The sequence below is a fragment of the Nanorana parkeri genome, unplaced genomic scaffold (genome assembly GCF_000935625.1).
Source record: "Nanorana parkeri isolate BGI_ZX_2015 unplaced genomic scaffold, ASM93562v1 scaffold1084, whole genome shotgun sequence".
NCBI lineage: Eukaryota > Metazoa > Chordata > Amphibia > Anura > Dicroglossidae > Nanorana > Nanorana parkeri.
The window spans coordinates 506,801-527,540 of NW_017307352.1; positions in this window are offsets into that span (position 1 = coordinate 506,801).

Here is a 20,740-nt window from a genome sequence, read left to right on the forward strand (position 1 = left end):
AGAGGAGCTTTCTCTTTCATTGCTTGTCTCTTTCCTCTTCATTCCTCACTTTACCTTTTTCTTATATTTCTCTTCCAATCCCCCGTTGTCTCCAACGTGAGAATGACAGGGCCGGTTTCATGGGGTCACTCCAGTCCTGGACTAGAGTAATACAAACTAAAAGTATGGAGGCGGAGCTGCCCACGGGAGAAGGGAGGAGCCCCTAACTGGTCTATCTGATTTACGAGCTTTAGACTCCCACGACTGTGAGGTTGAAGTAGCGGCTAAGGGGACAAGATACATGATGTCCTGGGACACGCTGAGCGTGGGATTCACAGGGGGGGACCTATAACCGGGGGAAGTGTACCACAAGCTGAGGAGTCGTTGGTATCTCTTGAGTTTTGCTCTTCGCATCTACTGTGCAGATTTATAAGGCCACCACCGGGTCCTCTGTTCACGCTTCTTGGATTTTTCTGTGGGTGGCCAACATTTTTAGTGCATTGCTCTTCCTTTGCAGTTGGTCTTGGCGCCCCAGGTCTTCACCTATGTATTGGCTCCTGTCGTTGCTCTGCAATATCCTCAAGGCATCCACATGGGGTATCTGGATGAACTCATGATAACTGCTCAGTCCAGGCCATGTTTTCTAGCAACCAGCAAGACTCGCCATTGGGAGTATCCAGGCCTAGTGTTGTCCAGGGAATTTCTCCCTCGGGATATGCTTCCTGTTGCTTCGATCACATGCTCAAATGCTTTGGTCTAAGCTTCCCCTCAATTCACTTTTGAATGAGGGTCCTGGGCCTGAAAGTGGCCTCTTTTTGAGGTTGTCCTGTACACATAGTCTCACTCCAGGCCCCTACAATTTGGCATTTTAGCTGCATAGGACAGAGTTGCTTGCTGGAATATCCCATGTGCTTGACCAGCAAGGCCAGTCTCTCCCTACGTGGTGGATTTTAAACTGGATACTTTGGTCAAGTTCAACCTGCTCTATGCCTTCCCCTTCTGAAGATTCTTCCTCTGTTCCTTCACAGGATCACAGCGAATTGGCCCAGCAGGAGCGCACTGCATGCACAATGTGCCTTTGCGATCCCGTGCGGGTGATAGCATTGCGGCCGGAGGTCGTGGCTACGGTGCCATTCACTTCAATGGCCCACCACGCCCCCTCCAGCCCGGCAAAAAAGTGAGCCGGCCGCAATGCGATGCAGTGCTTTCCGGCCAGTATCGGACCGGAACGCACTGCTTAACGCACTCCGTTGACGTATTTTCGTTCCGTTACGAACATTCGTTATATTGAAGTTAAAAAGCAAAGTACATTTATATAGGAGTTGATGGTAGTTTTTTTTTTCATCCGAAATACGAAATTCGGATACGGAATCCGTTAACGGAATTCGTATTTAGTTTGGTTGACCAATCAGAGGTTTTCTCTTCTGCTGCTGACAGTTGCATTACAATACAGGCATGAAATACAAAATTCCGTGGACTTATTTTTGTTCCTTTACGAACATTCGTTATATTGAAGTTAAAAAGCAAAGTACATTTGTTAATATATTGGAGTTGCTTTGCTTTTTAACTTCATCATAACGAATGTTTGTACAGTTACGAAAGTGTGCCGAAACTAACGAAAATTCGTATTTCGTACGAATCCGAATTGAGTTTCGGACACGAATTATAAAATACGAAATAACGGATATTCCGGAACGAAACGAAACGGAACACATTTTTTGACGGCGCACAAGTCTAGACACAAGTCCTATCTGTATTTAGGATCACAGACTGCTTTGCTACAAAATGTTTATTTTGTGTTTGCTATTGTCCAATGCTCTGGTAGTCAGCAGTATAATTTGAAGCTGGAAGACTTCCTGTGTCCCTCAATGGGGCCAATAAAAGGATTTTACAATGAGTACAAGAATCCTTTTTTTATTACTCCCATCAAGCCATGTCATTAAAAGGCTTGTCATATTCTTGCAGGGACAGATGCAGAGAGGTCAGTTACTGTTGGTTTGGACACACCCCTTGAACAGAATCTACCAAAAGCCATTTTCCTACATGTATTGTGTGGGTGGGCTCCTGGAAGTCGAGTCAGAAACAAAAATTGTTTGGGGGGAATTTATCAAAACTGGAGAGAATCAGGAGCGGTTGACCATAGCAATGAGCTTCTCTCTGATTGGTTGCCATGGGCAACTGCTCCAGATTCTGTCTGCTTCAGTTTTGATAAATTCCCCTTGTTTGCAAGCAGAGTGGGACAGAGATGTGTGGATATAGGCATAGTTCTATAGTCTACAACACAACCTTTTTTTATTTTCTTGATTTTTTTTGTTTACCTTGATGTACACTTTAACAACTTAAAGACAAGGGTGTTAAACCCCCCTCTTGTCCAGGCCATTTTTCAGTATTCAGCGCTGTTATACTTTGACAATTATTCAGCCATGCAACGCTGTAATGAAATTAATTTTGTCATATTTTTGGGACACATAGAGCTTTCTTTTGGTGGGATTTAATCACTACTGTTTTTTTTCTTTTGTATTATATTAAGGGGAAAAAACTGTTTCCCTATGTTAAGCTATGAAACATTGCACATAAATCTTTCTTCATAAATTTAGGCCAAAACTTATTAATTTTGTTGGTCAAAAAAAAAAAGAAAGGCTGGCACTAAAGGTAATAAGGACTCTGATGGGCTGACAGGCTGGCACTAACGGCAAGCAGGACTCTGATATTACTAGCAGGCTGCCACTGTGGCAATAATTGTGCTGGAAAAAAATGCTGATAAACAAAGTATTCTTTCACATAGTTGTCACTGTCAACCACCCCTCCCCTCTCCTCTCACAACTTAACAGTGTGTGATAGGAGAGAAAGCTGGAAACCGTAGGCATTGTTTACATTTAGTGATCTGCTGTGATTGGTCACACCGATCACACAGAACAGAGGCGTTTTCACTGGCCCTGCAACAAGTTGTTTAACCACTTGAACACCAGGGTGTTAAACCCACCTACTTAAACCCACCTATTTTTCAGTATTCAGCGCTGCGGTACTTTGACATTTATTCCGTCATGCAACGCTGTACTGAAACTAATTTTATACCATTTTTGGGGGACACTGGCAGGAAGTGATGCTGTCATGGAGGGGGGTCAGGCTGAGGAGGGGGGGTTGGAGCAGCGGGATCCAGAGGTGGGTAGCTGGGTTACTGTTAGAAGGCGGGGGAGGGGGAAGAGTGCTAGAGAGGTCAGCCCTGATCTGATTCACCCCAATAAATTTGCCAAGTTGCAGGATGTTGGGGACATCAGTTCAGGGGGGACACTGCTGGAGCACGACTCATCCTAACTAACCCGGAAGTAAGACCTAGCGCTATCTTCAGGGATTTCTGTAATATAAGACCTACAAACGAACTAGGTCTTATTTTTGGGGTAGGTCTTATATTACAGAAATCCCTGAAGATAGCGCTAGGTCTTACTTTCGGGGTAGGTCTTACTTTCGGGGAAACGCAGTAGCTTCCTGACCAATCAAGAAGAGGGGCGGTGAGTCATGATGTCAACCCGCTTCCTGATTAGATAGGAAGCCAGCTTCACTTTTTTCGAGGTAGCGTGGCTTCCTGACAAATCAAGAGGCCAGGACGTGAGTCATGACGTACCACTGGGCTTCCTGATTGATTAGGAAGCCAGGATGCCTACCAGCAAGTGAAGCTGGCTTCCTTGCCAATCAGGAAGTCGGGCGGCACGTCACGACCCACCTCACAGCATCCTGATTGGCTAGGAAGCCGGCTTCACTTTTTTCTAGGCAGCTTGGCTTCCTGACCGAGCAGAAGGCTGGGATGCCCGGCTTCCTGATTGGTTAGGAAACCAGGCTGCATAGCAACAAGTGAATCAGGCTTCCTAGCCAACCAGGAAGCCAGGAGGCGGGCCATAACCCACCACCCGGCTTCCTGATTGGAAAGGAAGTCGGCTGTATGCTCCCTTGGCACTGCTGGTCAAAGGGAAATCTCCCTCTGACTGGAAGTTCCGGTATTGGGGAAGGTATCGGAACATTTGGACGAGTACAAGTACCCACCCAAATACCCACCCAAATACCCAGTATCTGCACCGACATTAGTATCAGTATCGGTACATCTATAGTGCAAATCCATTGTATTGATAGTTGTCATTCAAACGACAAGCGCATTTCTGAGCCTGTCGAAGGGGACCCTGCGCGGCCCTGAAAGCTCATAAAATCTGGACGCCTGTTTTGGATGATATGTACTATAGCACATAAAAGACGCCCCCACAAAACATGTCACTGGTTACCAGAGGCATTTTTTAATGGGGGCATGTTTTATGTGCAATACTAAGGCCTTGTTCACACCGAAAGCATGTGCGTTCCAGAGCGGTAGCTGCTGGAAAGCGCCGCGATCGCTGTGAAATTTCACCCCGCATTTAGGGGCGGGAGGGGGCGTGGCGGTGCATTGTATTCATTGGCACCTCTTCCACACCCCCCACGCCTGCAGTGCGATCGAACGTGTGGCAAAACTTTGCAAGGGTTCCGTTTAACTGCAAAACGTTGGACGGGAGGTGGTTAAACTACACTGTCCAATGTGGTTAAATAGAGATAAACTGCGCTAGGAATCAAAAGACACTTTAAGAGCAGCTGTGCTTGATAGGTGAGTATCAAGCACAGGAAAAAAGAAAAATAGTGCAGGTAGTATTTTTTATGTGTATGGGATGAATATATTAGGTTCCATCCACGGTGGGCAGGCGTTTACATGCAGCTGCTGTCACCTGATCATTAATGTGAACTGGTAACAGCTGTCGCTTGTAAAAGCCAGATTTGTGATTCCTGTTTCAGGAAAACACAAGTTTTTCTGAGATGGGCTGCATCTTAATGGGGCAGGTGCAGCATTTCTGGGGGGAAAAATGGTTACAAGACTGGAGGAGCTTTTAAACTAGATAATGGGGGGGGGAGTAGGAACATACTAAATTTAGTCAATAAAGTAAATCTAATTGCCCAAGGTGATCCAAGTAGGAATGGACCAACCATAACAGGTCCAATTAAAACTAGTAGTGGGGAGCAAGAGGGGAGCAAACGTTTAACCAGTAAAAATACAAAATTTAATGCATGTTCACCAATGCTAGAAGTCTAGCAAATAAAATAGAAGACCTTGAAGTTATGTTACTCGAGGAGGACTACGATATAGTAGGAATAGCAGAAACATACGTGACGATATCACGTCAGATGGTGGAGATGATGTGGAATCATTATGGCTCGAACTAGATAGAATGAACCTTCACCGTAAACTTATTGTGGGTGTCTGTTATAAACCTCCCAATATAGGGGGAGAGGAGAAGGCCCACCTACAAAATAGAAATAGCGGGGAAAGAGGGAAATGTTGTGGTTATGGGAGACTTCAATTACCCATGCATCAAGAGGGCTAATGGAACTTCCAAATCGGCAAAGCCCGTTTTCTTAATATGTTGCGAGACAATTTTATGGATCAGATGGTTGAGGTCCCAACTGGGGAAAATGCCATCCTAGATCTGATCATCAGCAATAATACGAAGTTAATTGAGGATATTGTAATCGGGGAAACACTGGGTAATAGTGATCACAAGGTGATTGCTTTTAACATTGGGTGCAAGAAAGGGAAGGGGATGGGCGGACGAGAAGCCTAAACTTCAGGAAGGCTAACTTTGATAAACTACGCAATATAGTGGGTGAAATCAAATGGGAAAACTCATTTCATAAACTAAACTTTGACCAAAAGTGGGACCGTTTCAAGAACATATTAAAAAATGCCATTACAAGGTGTATACCACTGGGTAACAAAAATAAAAGATCAAAAACAAAGCCAATATGGCTAAATAAAACGGTAAAACAACACATTAAGGAAAAGAAAGTTGCATTTACTAAGTATTAAACAGAGGGGTCAGTATTGGCATTCCAAAACTACAAAGAATGTAATAAAAGATGTAAACTAGTAATCCGGGCAGCTAAAATTGAAGGTGAGAAATATATCGCCACAGTAAAGGAACCCAACATTTTTTTTATCAGTTCATAAACAGTAAAAAGGGGAGAAAGGACCAGATAGGCCCAAAAGAAGAACATAAATGGGTCGTTACTCACAAACGACAAGGAGAGGGCCAAGGCGCTAAATACTTTTTTCTCGTCGGTATTCGCCAAGGAAAAAGACGCGTTTAATGTACATGATAAAACACAAAATTTGACAGGAAATACACCTGAGTGGTTGACTGAAACTGGGATACAACATAGGCTTAAACTACTACATGCAAATAAAGCATTAGGACCTGATAACCTACATCCCATTGTTTCTCATTTTTAAGGAATCGGTAATGGCTGGTAGAGTGCCAAGCGACTGGCGAAGGGCAAATGTGGTACCTATATTCAAAAAAGGGTCAAAATGCCAACCAGGGAACTATAGACCAGTTAGTCTGACATGCATAGTATGTAAACTGTTAGAGGGAATTATTAAGGACTACTTAGTGGAATTCGTCCGGGATCATGGCATAATAACTGATAACCAGCATGGATTTAGGAAGGATCGTTCTTGTCAGACCAACCTGCTGACCTTTTACGAAGAGGTAAGTAGAGATCTGGATGGAGGGAGGCCGGTGGACGTAGTATATCTGGATTTCTCCAAAGCGTTTGATATGGTGCCACATAAACGCCTGTTATACAAGCTAAGGGCTATGGGCATAGATTTATTAGTGTGCGTGTGGATAGAAAACTGGCTAAAGGAACGTGTACAAAGAGTATCGCTAAACGGCACCTTTTCAGATTGGGTTGAGGTTATGAGTGGTGTACCCCAGGGTTCTGTGCTAGGTCCCATGCTTTTTAACCTATTTATTAATGATATAGGGGAGGGAGTGAGTAGCCGTGTCTCAGTGTTTGCTGATGATACGAAAATTGGGAGGGTAATAGACACGGATTTAGATGTTATAATATTACAGGAGGACCTGGATAAACACGGGGAGTGGGCAACTATATGGCAGATGTAGTTCAATGTCGATAAATGCAAGGTAATGCACTTTGGAGTTAAAAATAGGCAAATGGACTATACACTTATGGGTGTGCCACTAGGGAAGTCGGAAACGGAGAAGGATTTGGGGGTCATCATAGACCGCAGACTAAAGAACAGCTCGCAGTGCCAGGCTGCTGTAAACAAAGCAAGCAGAGTCCTGTCTTGCATTAAGAAGGCAACGTATTGCCGGGACAAGTCTATAACTTTGCCACTTTACAGATCACTGGTTCGGCCACATCTGGAGTATGCGGTCCAGTTTTGGTCACCGATACTCAGAAAAGATGTCCTTGAGCTGGAAAAAGTCCAGAGGAGGGCAACCAAACTCGTTAAGGGGTTCGAGGACCTGAAATATCAAACAAGGTTGTTAAAATTAAATATGCTCTAGTTGGAGGTTAGGAGATTAAGGGGGGACATGATTTTTCTGTATAAACTGCTCAAGAGTGACAGCAACATTGTTAACAAACTGTTTACGGTTAGGTCCGTAACAAAGACCAGAGGGCACCACCACAAATTGGTGGGAAAAAAATGTCAACACACAGGGCGCAAGGGGTTCTTCACAGTTAGAGTGGTTAGGGTCTGGAACTCGCTGCCGCAGGAAGTGATTTCAGCAAAGAGTGAGGAAGCATTCAAGAAACTCCTGGACGAGCTCCTCGGAGACCATAATATACAGGGGTACAGGTACTCCTAAGAGCAAAATCACACATGGACTAACACACACGCACACACCTGCTCAAACATAAATGCACACATGCAATAGGTTGGACTTGATGGACTTATGTCTTTATTCAAACTCAAATACTATGTAACTAAGGAATCCCTAATCACACCTAAACCTACAGATTTGAATGGGGCCTTATTGTGTGTTTGTTAGTGTCCATAGTACCATACCAGATATAGTTACATTTTATTTTAAAGTATGAAATTTGGCAAGGGGCCCAAAGCGGTGGATTTTGGTGATCTCCTTTTATTATATAGGAATTAACATGGCAGGATATATACAAAAAAAATCTTCCACACTATGTTTTTAAGATATACTAAAATATTTCCCACACCATCCTCTCTATACCTTAGCCATTGTTCCTTTGTAGTATACAGTTTATTTACTACATATTTTTTATATTTTGTTTGGCTGATCTATATATAGTTATATTAGATCCAGTTTGTTCAGGACTGGAATTCATGTCATGTATCCATTGGATTATCCCCTTATGTATCCTCCTCGACTCTACTAAATGTTGACGCCGCCTCACCATCGGCACAAGCCTCCGATCACCACTCGCCCGGCATTCAAAGCGCCGCTGCCAGCTGGACACAACGGGAGATACGCCCCTGCTTACAACCATGGCAAGACTTTTGTCTTGCCATGGTTGTAAGCTAATTAAGAGCTCGTACGATCTGCTCATCTTGGAAAGGCAGATCGTACTTGCGATAATACACCTATGATAAAAATATAGACCTTACATTTCTTTGTAAGTGGGCAAACTTACAAAATCTGCAGGGGATAAAATAATTATTTTCCTTACTGTATATGTACACATTCTATGAGATGTACTAGCAAAAGTATATTTTTTTTGTTAGTCACATTTTTTTCAATGTTTATTATGGCTTAAGGTGCCCATACACCTGCCGATTATTGTACGATAATGGCGTGTGATCCCGCAATCGTACGATAATCGGCAGGTGTATGGAAGGCGTGCGACCGTTTCTACTGTACGGTCGCACGTCTTTTGTCTCCCGAGCAGGCTTGAAAACCCGCCGAGAATTGGACGATTGTCGGCGGGTTAGTGGCGTGCTCGTTTGACAACTGCGGAACGGGCCGGCGTGCGCACGCACACACTGCCCATTCAGCATTGCAGTCATCGGAAGCCGGCCCCTCAGCGAGGCAGGCGTTTTCGATTCTCGGCCCCTCAGCGAGGTTGATTCTCGGCCCCTCAGCGAGGCAGGCTTTCGATTCTCGGGAGACAAATGCCGAACGGGCCGGTGTGCACAAGCGCACACTGCCCGCTCAGCATTGCAGTCATTGGAAGCCCTCCTCTCAGCAGGTCGGGCTTGCGATGATCGAAAGTACGATCTGCCTGCCCAAGATGGGCAGATCGTACAAGCTTTTAATTACCTTACAACCATCGCTGGACGAAAGTCGGGCAATGGTTGTAAAGTGTACGGCCAGATTAATAAACGTTGACCATGAGATCAAGAGTTTTTTCTAAAGTATCATTACCATAGGCATTGTGCAACACAGGTGTTGTGGATAACACATAATTGTTCCATCACTTTGTGATTTCACATTTTATAACATTTTTCTCACATTTTAGGAATATAGTTTGAGTTTGTTGAGGCGCATTGCTAGTTTTCTTTTTTCCTTACACTGTCCAATGTACAGTGTGTTTACAGTTGTGTGCTCGCTTGGGGGGTAAGTGAGCAAAAAAACCAAACAAACTTCTATTTACGTGATATCGGTCAGCCATCTGTTCTATTACAACACGTGGATGGCAACAAGTTATTGAGGGTTTTAGCTGTCACTTTAAAATAGCTGCGCAAGCTTGAATTGTGGTAAAGCCTTCTGCAACTTAAAAGTGTATTTCTACTTTCGCAGCCAAAATGGAATAACACCTATTTTATATTTGTTATATGTTGGTTGCAGGGGTGGGAGCATTAGGAAAGCAGCTTCAATATTAACCCCTTCACAACTAACGGCGTACAGTTTACGTCACGCTGGCATCTGGGCTGTTTAAACAGACTCCCTGTCGGCTTTACAGTAGAATCGATTCTGGCAACTCAGCTGACTCAGATGAAGGTGTGTGTCAGAAAGCCAGAGCCAGAGTTCGAGTGTCGCCGTCTGCGCATGCGCAGGCGCCTGTTGTGGACCATAGAGCCATAATAGGAGCAGCGTCTTTGCAAGGACGTGCGCACGTACGTGCGCGTCACGCTCACGAGCACGTGCCGACGTGTCATTTGAACAAATGGCGCCAACTGGGCTATAAAGGCTGTGTTCAGCTATCCTCCTATGCTGTCAGATCGTCAGCTTCCTGTGTTCTGTGTTCCTGTGTTTTCTGTATCCTGATTACCCGTTACTGACCCGGCTTGGACTACTCTCTGTTGTTGCTTGCTCCCTGAAGACCCCGGCTTGTTTTTGACCTTGATTCTGTCTCACCCCTTGTACTGCGTTGCCAGCTCTTTGATGACCTCGGCCTGCTCGACGATCCTTCTGCCTTGTGTGTTCTGCTTCCAGCTTCCTCAGCTCATCGGATCTAAAGCCTTATGGATCCTCTTCGGTGCATCCGCATCCAGCTTCCTGCTTCCTGCTTGGATCTACGCATTTCCATCTCATCTCACAGACGCAACAGGCTAACCAGCCGTTGGCACCCTTGCCCCTCTGTGCCCCGGCGCCCCTGTAACGAATCCAGGTGCTCCGGGACCGAAGCTGTGAGAGAGGCCGCCCTCGTCAACTCAGACTCCCCTAAGGTACGTGACAGTGTGTGTCGTTGTCGATACGGGCCCGGGGACCGGCTTCTTTGGTGTCGGCGGGAAGCTGGGGAGGAGATGGACGATCCTCCATTCGTCGATTCCCCTCCCCGTACTATGGGACCAGGAGCGATGCAAATTGCATCACTTCCGGTCCCATAGCTGTCAGTGCTGGGCTATTGAAGTGCGATCTGCACTTCAATAGCTTATTTGGAGTGTACTTATAAGCCCCCCTATGTGATAGCAATTAAAGTAAGGTAAAAAAAAGTTGTTAAAATTAATTAATTAATTAATTAATTAATTAACATTAAATAAAATAAATCTAAAAATAATGTAACATTTTTTTAAAGTCCCCGCGAGCATGCGCGTCTTCACGTAAACACGCATACGCGTCTACGTATGAAAACGATGAACACGCATAAAACGTAAACACGCATACGCGCCTACGTATGAAAACGATGAACGTATCCCTAAACTGATGACCTGTGGAGGCTTTTAAAGTGTCGTCTATGGACTCTTTGGGGTACTGAATTTTGTCACCATTTCACGGACGCACACAATTTCTAACCTGGGCATGCTGGGTATCTATTTACTCGTCGTAACCTTATCTTTTATATTTTATTGTGTTTTAGGGCATTTAAGTACATTTTTCACTAAATGTTGGGGTTTGATAAGGAGTTGCTCTGATATCTAATATCGTGCAACATATACATTTGTAACTGCCCCCATTTTATTCTATATGGTCTTGGCTTTCAGAAAATATACAATGTTTGGGGGTTTTAAGTAATTTTCAGGCCTAAAAGGTGGAATATAACACGGGTGCAAAAAATGAAAAAAAGACCTCAGTCATGAAGGGGTTAAAGTGACACTAAACTTAGGAGTTAAATCTTACATAGTTACATAGTTACATAGTATTTGAGGTTGAATAAAGACATTAGTCCATCAAGTCCAACCTATAGGATCTCATTCTTAGGAGTACTTGTACCCATGTATATTATGGACCTTAGGAAATCGTCTAAAAGTTTCTGGAACAATTCCGCACTCTTAGCTGAAATCACTGCCTGCGGCAGTGAGTTCCAGACCCTATTCGCTCTAACTGTGAAGAACCCCCTTCGCCCCTTGTGCTGGAATTTTTTTACCACCAATTTTAGGTGGTGGCCTCTAGTTTTTGTAATGGAGTTAATTTTAAACAGTTTATCGCTAATGTTGCTACCACCATTGAACACCTTGGACATGGAAATCATATCTCCCCTTAATCTCCTCACCTCCAATGTGAACATGTTTAAATTTAGTAGCCTTGTCTCATAGCTCTGGTCCTCCATTCCCCTAATTAGTTTGGTTGCCCTCCGCTGGACTTTTTCCAGCTCAAGGACATCTTTACTTTCTTCCTTTATTGGGCCTATCTGCTCCTTCCTCACCATTTTACTGTTAATATATTGGTAGAATTTTTTGGGGTTCTTTTTACTATCAATGGCGATATGCTTTTCGCACTCAATTTTAGCTGCCCGGGTTACTAGTTTGCATTTTTTGTTACATTCTTTGTAGTTAAGGAACGCCAATGCCGTCCCCTCCGTATTTTATAAATACCGCTCTCTTGTGCTTGACGTGGTGTTTTACAGTTTTATTAAGCCATATAGGTTTAGTCTTTGATCTTTTGCTTTTGCTCCCTAAAGGTATACACTTTGAAGTAGCAATATGTAGTGTGTTTTTAAAACAATCCCACATCTGGTCTGTGTTTAGGTTGTGAAATAAGTTTTCCCATTTTATTTCCCCCATTAGCTTGCACAGCTTATCAAAGTTGGCCCTTCTGAAATTTAGGTTTCTAGTCCTTCCAGTACACTTCCCTTTTCTGTATTCAATATTAAAGGTAATCACATTGTGATCACTATTACCCAGTGACTCCCCAATTACAATATCCTCGATTAACATGATTAGTGACAATTAGATCTAGGATGGCATTTTTTCTGGTCGGAATCTCCACCATCTGGTCCATGAAATTGTCTCGCATAATGTTCAGAAATCGGCCCGCCTTCGCCGAACCCGAGGTTCCATTGGCCCAATTGATGTCTGGGTAATTGAAGTCACCCATCACGACTACATTGCCCTCTCTCCCAGCTATTCCTATCTGGGAGTGAAGGTTGACTTCTCCCTCTTCCCCTATATTTGGAGGTTTATAGCAAATACCCACGAGAAGTAAAATACATTCAATTCAAAAATGCACGAGAGTGACACTTTGTAATTTTATCATTGATAACAGAAGTCCAATATTGTGGTTCACTTGGGATTATATTAAGACACTATCGTTGTGTGGAGCAATGATTGAACTTTTTTTTACCACTTTTTGCATTGAATATTTATGTATATGGTATTTACAGATTGGACAATTTTTCATACACATTTTTTTATATGTATTAGTTTTATATAATATGATCACTATTATCACAACTATTTGGAGATATACACTGTATTATCGAATGTTATAACTCATTAAGATTTGACATATATTTTTGTAGGAATTATTTAATGGTATACCTTATCTATTATATCTAATTCATTTCTGAGATGCACTTTAGCAGAAATTGTTAATACTGAGGCACTCTAGTAGTAGAAAGCATTTTATACTTAATATAAACTTTAAAGAGGATTAGTGTCATTACAATGTTAATTTTCATAAATTGGTAGCGCTGTGCACTTTCTAACACCCTTACAAGTATGTACCTAGAGTATATAGTTCTACTTTTTTGTTGCAAGAAAACAATGGAAATAAGCTGGCAAAGAAATACAACTCCTACCATTAGTGATCCTGCCAATAGAGATGGGAGGCATGCTAGGAATCCTTGTCTGTTTTTCCTCTTAAAAGTACCTGTGGAAAGGCATTTCCATAATTTTCCCCACAGTTAACTTATCTTTAGAAATTCCAGACCAGTGTGATAATTGTGCAGCTAGAGATACATACATTTCTTGCCATATTTTAAATTTAGATAAAAATGCGTCATTATCCTTCTTTAAATTAAACTGCTATCATGCTTTGAATACCAACTGAAGTTGGTTTCAGGGCCTGCTGAAATGAGAGGAGGGTGGAGTGTTGAAGTGAGGAATACTAACCGTAATCATTATTGGACAGTGGTTGACAGAAAGGAATCTTTGTTTTGCCAACAATCTACATTGAACATAAAAAAAGTAATATGACGGTGATATTATCAGTGATTCCCACACAACGCTGCAGTGTATTTTTTCTGCTCTGGAACCAAAACGCATGCAAACACATCAAAAACACATGCAAATGCCCTGGAACAGACTAAAAGCCCATTTTAAGCTATAAAAATAAATGTATGTATTTTTTATTTTTACAAAAATGGCCTGGAAAGTGGCAAAACACACTGCACTGCATGTGCAGAAACTCATGCAGATCTGGTCTACATTTGGTGTGAGTTGTGGACGAGCGGGTGAGCCGTCTGTAAACACGGCCTGCGAGGACCCAGCAGCAGCCGTCCTGATATTACAGTGAAGCCCATCTGAATGTTCCCGGCCACTGTCCCCCACACTAGTGTGTGTGTGTGTGTTTTTTTACAGCCTGCGTGAGCTTTCTTCAGCTGGGAGAACAAGAGGACCGTGACATGTGAGGTAAGTACTTTCCATTATATAATATGGAATAGAACATGGCTGAATTTGGAACTGACTATATTCTATTCCATGTTCTATAATGTCATTGTATTACTAGAAAACAAAGTCGGCAGTTCAGCTGGGACTTGTAGTTCCCTGTATGATAGAAGGCTGTTTTAATAACTGTCCTCATGAAAGTACTAGTAATACAATGCCATTATAGAAGCGTAGAATAGAACATAGTTGAACTTGAAAATTACTGTACTATAATGCCATTGTATTATTAGTATTTTCATGAGGAAAGTCATTAAAACAGCCTTCTATCATACAGGGGACTACAAGTCCCAGCATGCACTCACTGTCCCTGTACAACTCTCACATATCAACCAAGGAAATAGTGCAGGGGGCTTGCATGCTGGGACTTGTAGTTCCCTGGGTGATTTATATGTGGGGGTGTACAAGGACAATGAGGGCATGATGGGGCTTGTAGTTCCTTGGGTGATGTGGCGGTGTGCACAGGGACAATGAAGGCATGCTGGTTGTAGTTGAACTATAAGTCCCAGCATGGCTTCATTGTTATACCCCCAGGGTTGCATGTGCGACCGGGCACTGGAGTTCTGCTACTTGGGGGGCCTGGGAGGGAAGAAGAGGGCCCAGCCCAGACATTGCCTCCTGGGACTACAGCTCCCAGCAGGCCAATGCTCCGCAGTGGGGGGGGGGGGGGCCTTCATGGTTTCTCGCACCAGGGCCCTGAGGTTTCTAGTTACGCCTCTTCTCACTTCTGTGAGTAGGCCACTGGAGACGGGCACCAGGAGCTTCCTTATTATTAGTCGCTGGGTGCCTAATCTGTGTCCCTTTTTTTCCTGCTGGCTTGCTGTGCAAAGGGATTAACACTGTTGGACTGAACGCTAACATCATCCCTCTGGGTGGAATGTTGTGTGTGCACTCTGCACACTTTACTGCCAGGCCGTGTTGAGGAAACATGGTTTTAAGTTATGGGGCATTTGTATTATTGAAGGTATGTCTGCAAGATATATTTGGGGTGTGTCTGATGTATGCTTAACCACCTCCCGTCCATTGGCCATTCCTGAACGGCCATACGGGAGCCTTATAGGATTGGGAGGGCGTCTTAAGACATCCTTTCTCGACCCCCGCTCGTGCACGGCGCCCAGCGATGGCTGTTTACATTCAAGCGATAGAGACGCCCGATCACTTGTAGTAGGTGCGGGTGTGCGCCCCTACACAATCTTCCTTTGATCTCCTCTCCAGTCCTCGAATGCAGGAAGTGAGGTACAGTATATTACATCACTTATTACATCACTTACGCATTCAGTGTCACTATCTGGCAACAGATGCCGGTGAGAAGCTGCTGAAGCAGATCTCTGCTTCATCAGCTTCTCTGGGGGTCCGTAGGTGACATTAGGGGTCTTGGAGACCCCTTATGTCTCCATAAAGAGGACCTGTTATGTGAATTGGCTATCACATAGGTGTTTCTTAGCCCCCTATGTAATAGCAATAAAGTTAAGTGTAAAAAACAGAAAAAAAAAGTTTACAAAAAATGAAAGCATAAAAAATAACATAAAGAAGCTTTAAAAAAGTCACACATAAAAAAAATGTAAAACACAATTTTTTTTAAAGTCCCCGCCCCCCACATTCACGAGCAAACATGCCTCGGGTGCGCCTACGTGCGAAAACAACGATTCCACCTACACAGGTTACATATCGACGCGAACGTCGGAGTGGGAGCAATACTTCTAGGGCCATTAATCAGTGATGGCACTAAACTGATGAGCAGTAAAAGTGTTTAAAGCGTCGCCTATGGGCAATTTTGGGTGTTGTCGTTTTCTGCAATTTCGCAGGTATGCATAATTTTAAGGTTTGACATGTTTGTGGTGTCTATTTACCGGCGGCACCTGTCAGAATACAATGCATGGTTTGACGGATGCTGTCTCCATGTTTTTGTGCTCTGTGAGCAGAATTCTTGCAGTTCTGCATTCCAGAGCATTGAGTAGGTCAAGGTTTGGCCTTGAGCACAGTGAAGGGCCAAGTTTCTGCCCTGACTGTTCTTTTCCAACGGACTTTGGCGTCAAAAGCCTTGTTTCGTATCTTTACTCAGGGGGTTATACGTATTGTGCCTCCTGTTCGGTCTCCCTTGCCGCCATGGGATCTGAATTTGGTGCTCTCGGTTTTGCAGGAGTCTCCCTTTGAGCCGTTGAGGGAGATCTCGCTACTGAATTTGTCCCAAAAAGGGGCCTTTTTGGTGGCGATCACCTCCATTCGCAGGGTTTCGGAGCTGGCGGTCTTGTCATGCAAGTCGCCGTTGTTGGTCCTTCATAGAGACAAGGTTGTTCTACGTCCTTGGCCGTCCTCCCTGCCTAGGGTTGTTTTGATGTTTCGTGGGGACATTGTCTTGCCTTAACTATGTCCGAAGCCCGTTCATAGGAAGGAGAGAGCACTGCACTGTTTGGATGTTGTTCACGCTCTCTGTGTTTGTTTGGATGCTACTACTCCTTTCTATGAGTCAGATTCCTTGTTTGTGGTTACTGCACATCTACCGCATCTTCAGCTACCATCTCGCGATAGATTGGTGTAACAATTGTTCAGGTGTATGCCATTAAGGGATGTGAGCTTCCCTTTTCTGTTACCGCCCATTCTACTAGGGCTGTTGGGGCATTTTGGGCTTTTTGTCAAGGTGCCTCTGTGTCTAAGGTTTGTAAGACCACCACTTGGTCTTCTGTTCATACCTTTGCCAAGTTTGATAAGGTGGATGTTTTTGCTAGTTTGGGGCGCTAAAATTTGCAGGCAGCCCGATCTCTGTTGGTGGAATTGGTTTTAGTGCCCACCCATCTGCCTGTTACTGCTTTGTGAGATCCCTACGGTCCATGATCTTAGATCTGTTTCCTTCAATTAACGGAAGAGAGAATAGGATATTTGTACTCACCGTAAAATCCTTTTCTCTCCGTTCGTTGAAAGACATAGGTCCCGCCCTCTTTATTAGGATGTATACTAGGGATACACTGAAATTGCGGCTGCCGAAACATAGCCGAAAATAGCACTTTTGGCAAAATGCCGAAAGTGCCATCTTTCGGCCAAAATTGTGGTGCATCCCTGGTTTCTCTCCTCCCCACTGGGTGCTGCTCAATGTCCCAGCGGGGAGGAGATAAACTGTCACAGGAGGCCGAGCGGTGCGGGGGGGCAGTGAGTAGCTGGCGTCTCTCCTCCCACACAGTTTAGCCTCCTAATGACGAGGGAGCATGAAGACTCTCTCTCTCTGCAATGTGAAGCTGCTGCACGCTGGTTCCTCACGCCAGAGGCCCCCACAGGGCAGCCCCATGATTGCCTGTCAGGGCAGCCCATTATTGCCCGTAAATCTTTAATTCGCCGTGCCCCGCTTGTCACTGCCCGGCGGCCATCGCCCCTCCCCAGCTCTGCGCCCGGGGCATCCGCTCCGGCTGTCCCCCCCAGTTGTTATGCCAATGATTCCATGTTGTCAGATCCTGCTACCCGAGCAACTATAGAGTCTTATCTAGCTGAATATATAACTTTTAATAGAACGCCTGACATCTCTCCTATCCTTCTATGGGAAGCACATAAACCAGTTCTCCGTGGGAAAATCCTACAATTGTCTTCTCGACCTCAAGAAGGACTGTCTTAAACATTTAACTGCTTTAGAGAAAGAATTTGCAGCATGTTCTCGAGCTTTTACTTTAGACCACTCCTTTTCCAATCGCTCAAAATTGGATTCGGCACGCCAAGCCCTTAATCTTCTTCTTACAGATCATGCGGCTAAATAACTAAATAGAAACGCCCATAAATTTTATCTCCGCAAGAAAAAGGCTGACTCCCTACTTTGTAAAAAACTTAGAAACCTGGACCCTTCCTTTAGACTGTTTAAACTTCGCACCTCATCAGGTTCCCCTACATGTAATCCTAATACTGTCCTTGATAAATTTCATCAACATCTCACTGCATTATATAGTGCGTCAGGTCAATTTTCTTCACCACTAGCAGACAACTGTTTCGATGACCTGAACTTACCATCCTTATCTTCTTCACAGAAATAATATTTTGAGGAATCTATCACAGTGAAGGAAGTAATCCAAGCTATTTCCTCTTTGTCCCGGATCGTTTCAAAGTCTCTTACTACTGGGAATTTCGGGAAACTTTAGCTCCCCTTCTAGCGGCATCCTTTAATAAAATTAGGGAAGGTGACTCCCTGGGTAAGGATTCTCTTTCATCATCTATCTACATGAGTCCTAAGCCCAAATGTGGACCCCACTAATTGCACTAACTTTAGACCCATCTCCCTCATTAATGTAGGAAACATTTGGGCTAAAATCTTGACTTAAAGTCCAAATCCGATTATTGGTAAGCTTATTAAAAAAGATCAAGTTGTTCTTATCCCTGTCTGGTAGGCCAGCGACAACATCCGCAGAATGACCCTCCTCACTCATATAGGTAGAAGTAAACACATACCCACCCTGCTTCTTTCTCTTTACATCAGAAAGGCTTTTGACACGGTCTCCTGGCCTTATCCTTTTTTTTTCATCCCAACGTCGATGGGAATTCGGCCCCCATTTCCTCAATTGGATATATTCTCTTTATGATAGCCCTATAGCCTATGTGAAAAACTTCCATTCTCCCCCTATCCCTATCTTGTAAGGCACCAGTCAAGGTTGCTCTCTGTCTCCTTTACTTTTTGTCTTAATGTTGGAGCAATTAGCCCACAAGAGTCGTATTTCTCCCAATGTGTCCGGTTTATGACATGCTAGTGAAACTCATAAAATCAGTCTCTCTTCTGATGAAGCACTTTTAATGATATCTAACCCTATTGTCTCCTTACCCAATCTCACCAAAATGTTGTCTGATTTTGCATCTCTTTCGGGCCTCTGTGTTAATGAATCCAAATCTGTGCCTCTGAACGTGTCGCTACCACCACAGACTGTTTCCTTTTATTAAGGACAGTTTCTAGCTTTATATAAGTCATGATATCAGGGGAGGAAATATATGCTTTAATTTGCAGATAATGAAAGATCTCTTTTTGAGGAAGATGGTATTGGTCTTAGAGGTGTGAGAATGGTTTTACCCCACCAGGCGTTTGGAATTTCCAAAAATGAGTTATTGTACGATCAGACAATGCTTATTTTTTTCAGACCTGTGTTTGGAGAGACCAAAATGCTGAGATTGGGACTGCGACCGGGAGTACACAGAAAAAATACAACAGCTTAGGTAAATGTCATTTTTGCAGCCTCTATCCGCCTATCCAAGAAAGGTTATATTTAAACCAAGTTTGTAGCATGCGAGTGAGTTTAGACACCATCATCTGTCAATGCGATTCTTACGTCCTTCTGAAATTGAAAAGCGATAAATAAGCACATCCTTACTTTTTTATTATTTTTCAATTATACAAAACGTTCTCTACTCCTCTATATTTCTATGTGAACATTAAGAGGTACACACTAATGCAGTGGTTCTCAACCTTTCTAGGGCCGGGACCCCTAGGTAACATTTGCCATGTTGTGGTGACCCCCAACGGTAAAATTCAGGGATGACGCGGCTGCTGCAGCGACATCTGGTGGCGTGGCGGGAGAACAGACGCTGCTGCACTAGGAGAGGGCTGAGGAGGACTCTCACCTACCACAGCAGAAATCACACAGCGACCCACAGGTTGAGAACCACTGGCGTACGCCGTCAGAAAAAAAAAGAACACCATAGGAATGCATAGCTAGATTCCTATTGCCTATTTCACTTTGCAATAGCTAATAGCAAACTAGCTATTGCATCCGCCCTCTGCTGCGGTCAATCACTAGAAGAGGACATGATGGAGGTCCCCCTCTGCTGATTGGCAACAGCAGAGGGCGGGTGCAATAGCTAGTTTGCTAATGGCTATTGCAAAGTGAAATAGGCAATAGGAATCTAGCTATGCATTCCTATGGTGTTTTTTTTTTTTTTGTCAGAAAACCCCCAAAATAAAACGATCGCAGGGAAAGGTTTACTCTGCTCGATCGAGTAAAGTAAATCTTTCCGTAAGAAAGTGTTTCTCTCCCGGGCGGCCGGGAGCCGCCATCTAATAGCGGCAGACTCCTGGGCGACCCCTGGCAAATCGCCAATCGACCCCCGACGGGGTCACCCACCGACACGTTGAGAACCGCTGCACTAATGTTTCTTGAATCTAAGGATTCTAGGGGACGTCTTGATGATTGTAAACGTTGATGCCTTTGACAATGATAGAAATTTTTTTTCTTCAAGGCCCATGATATGTCTTTGTCATAATCTGTATTGCCTATAACTGTACATTTTATGTTGGCTCTCCTATCATAATACCACTTATCTTCTTTGTACTGTAAAATCCCCTTTTTTTAAAATATCCAATAAAAATGTATTTCATAAAAAAGAAAATATTTGGTGCATCTTGAAACGAAAAGTACGACAAAGAAGACCCATGACTGTTGAGCATTTAGAATCCTATATCAGGCAAGAATGGGTCATTCCTCTCCCAAACCTCCAGCAACTGGTCCCCTCAGTTCCCAGATGTTTACAGAGTGTTGTTAAAAAAAGAGGGGATTCTACCTGGTATCTCACTGTCCAATAGTGTCCTCCGCTAATTAAAAGTATTTATTTGCTTAAACTCCAGCTCTCAGTGTCCCACACAATACTTCTGACATGCAAACTGTCCTAGAACCAGTCTTACAGTGA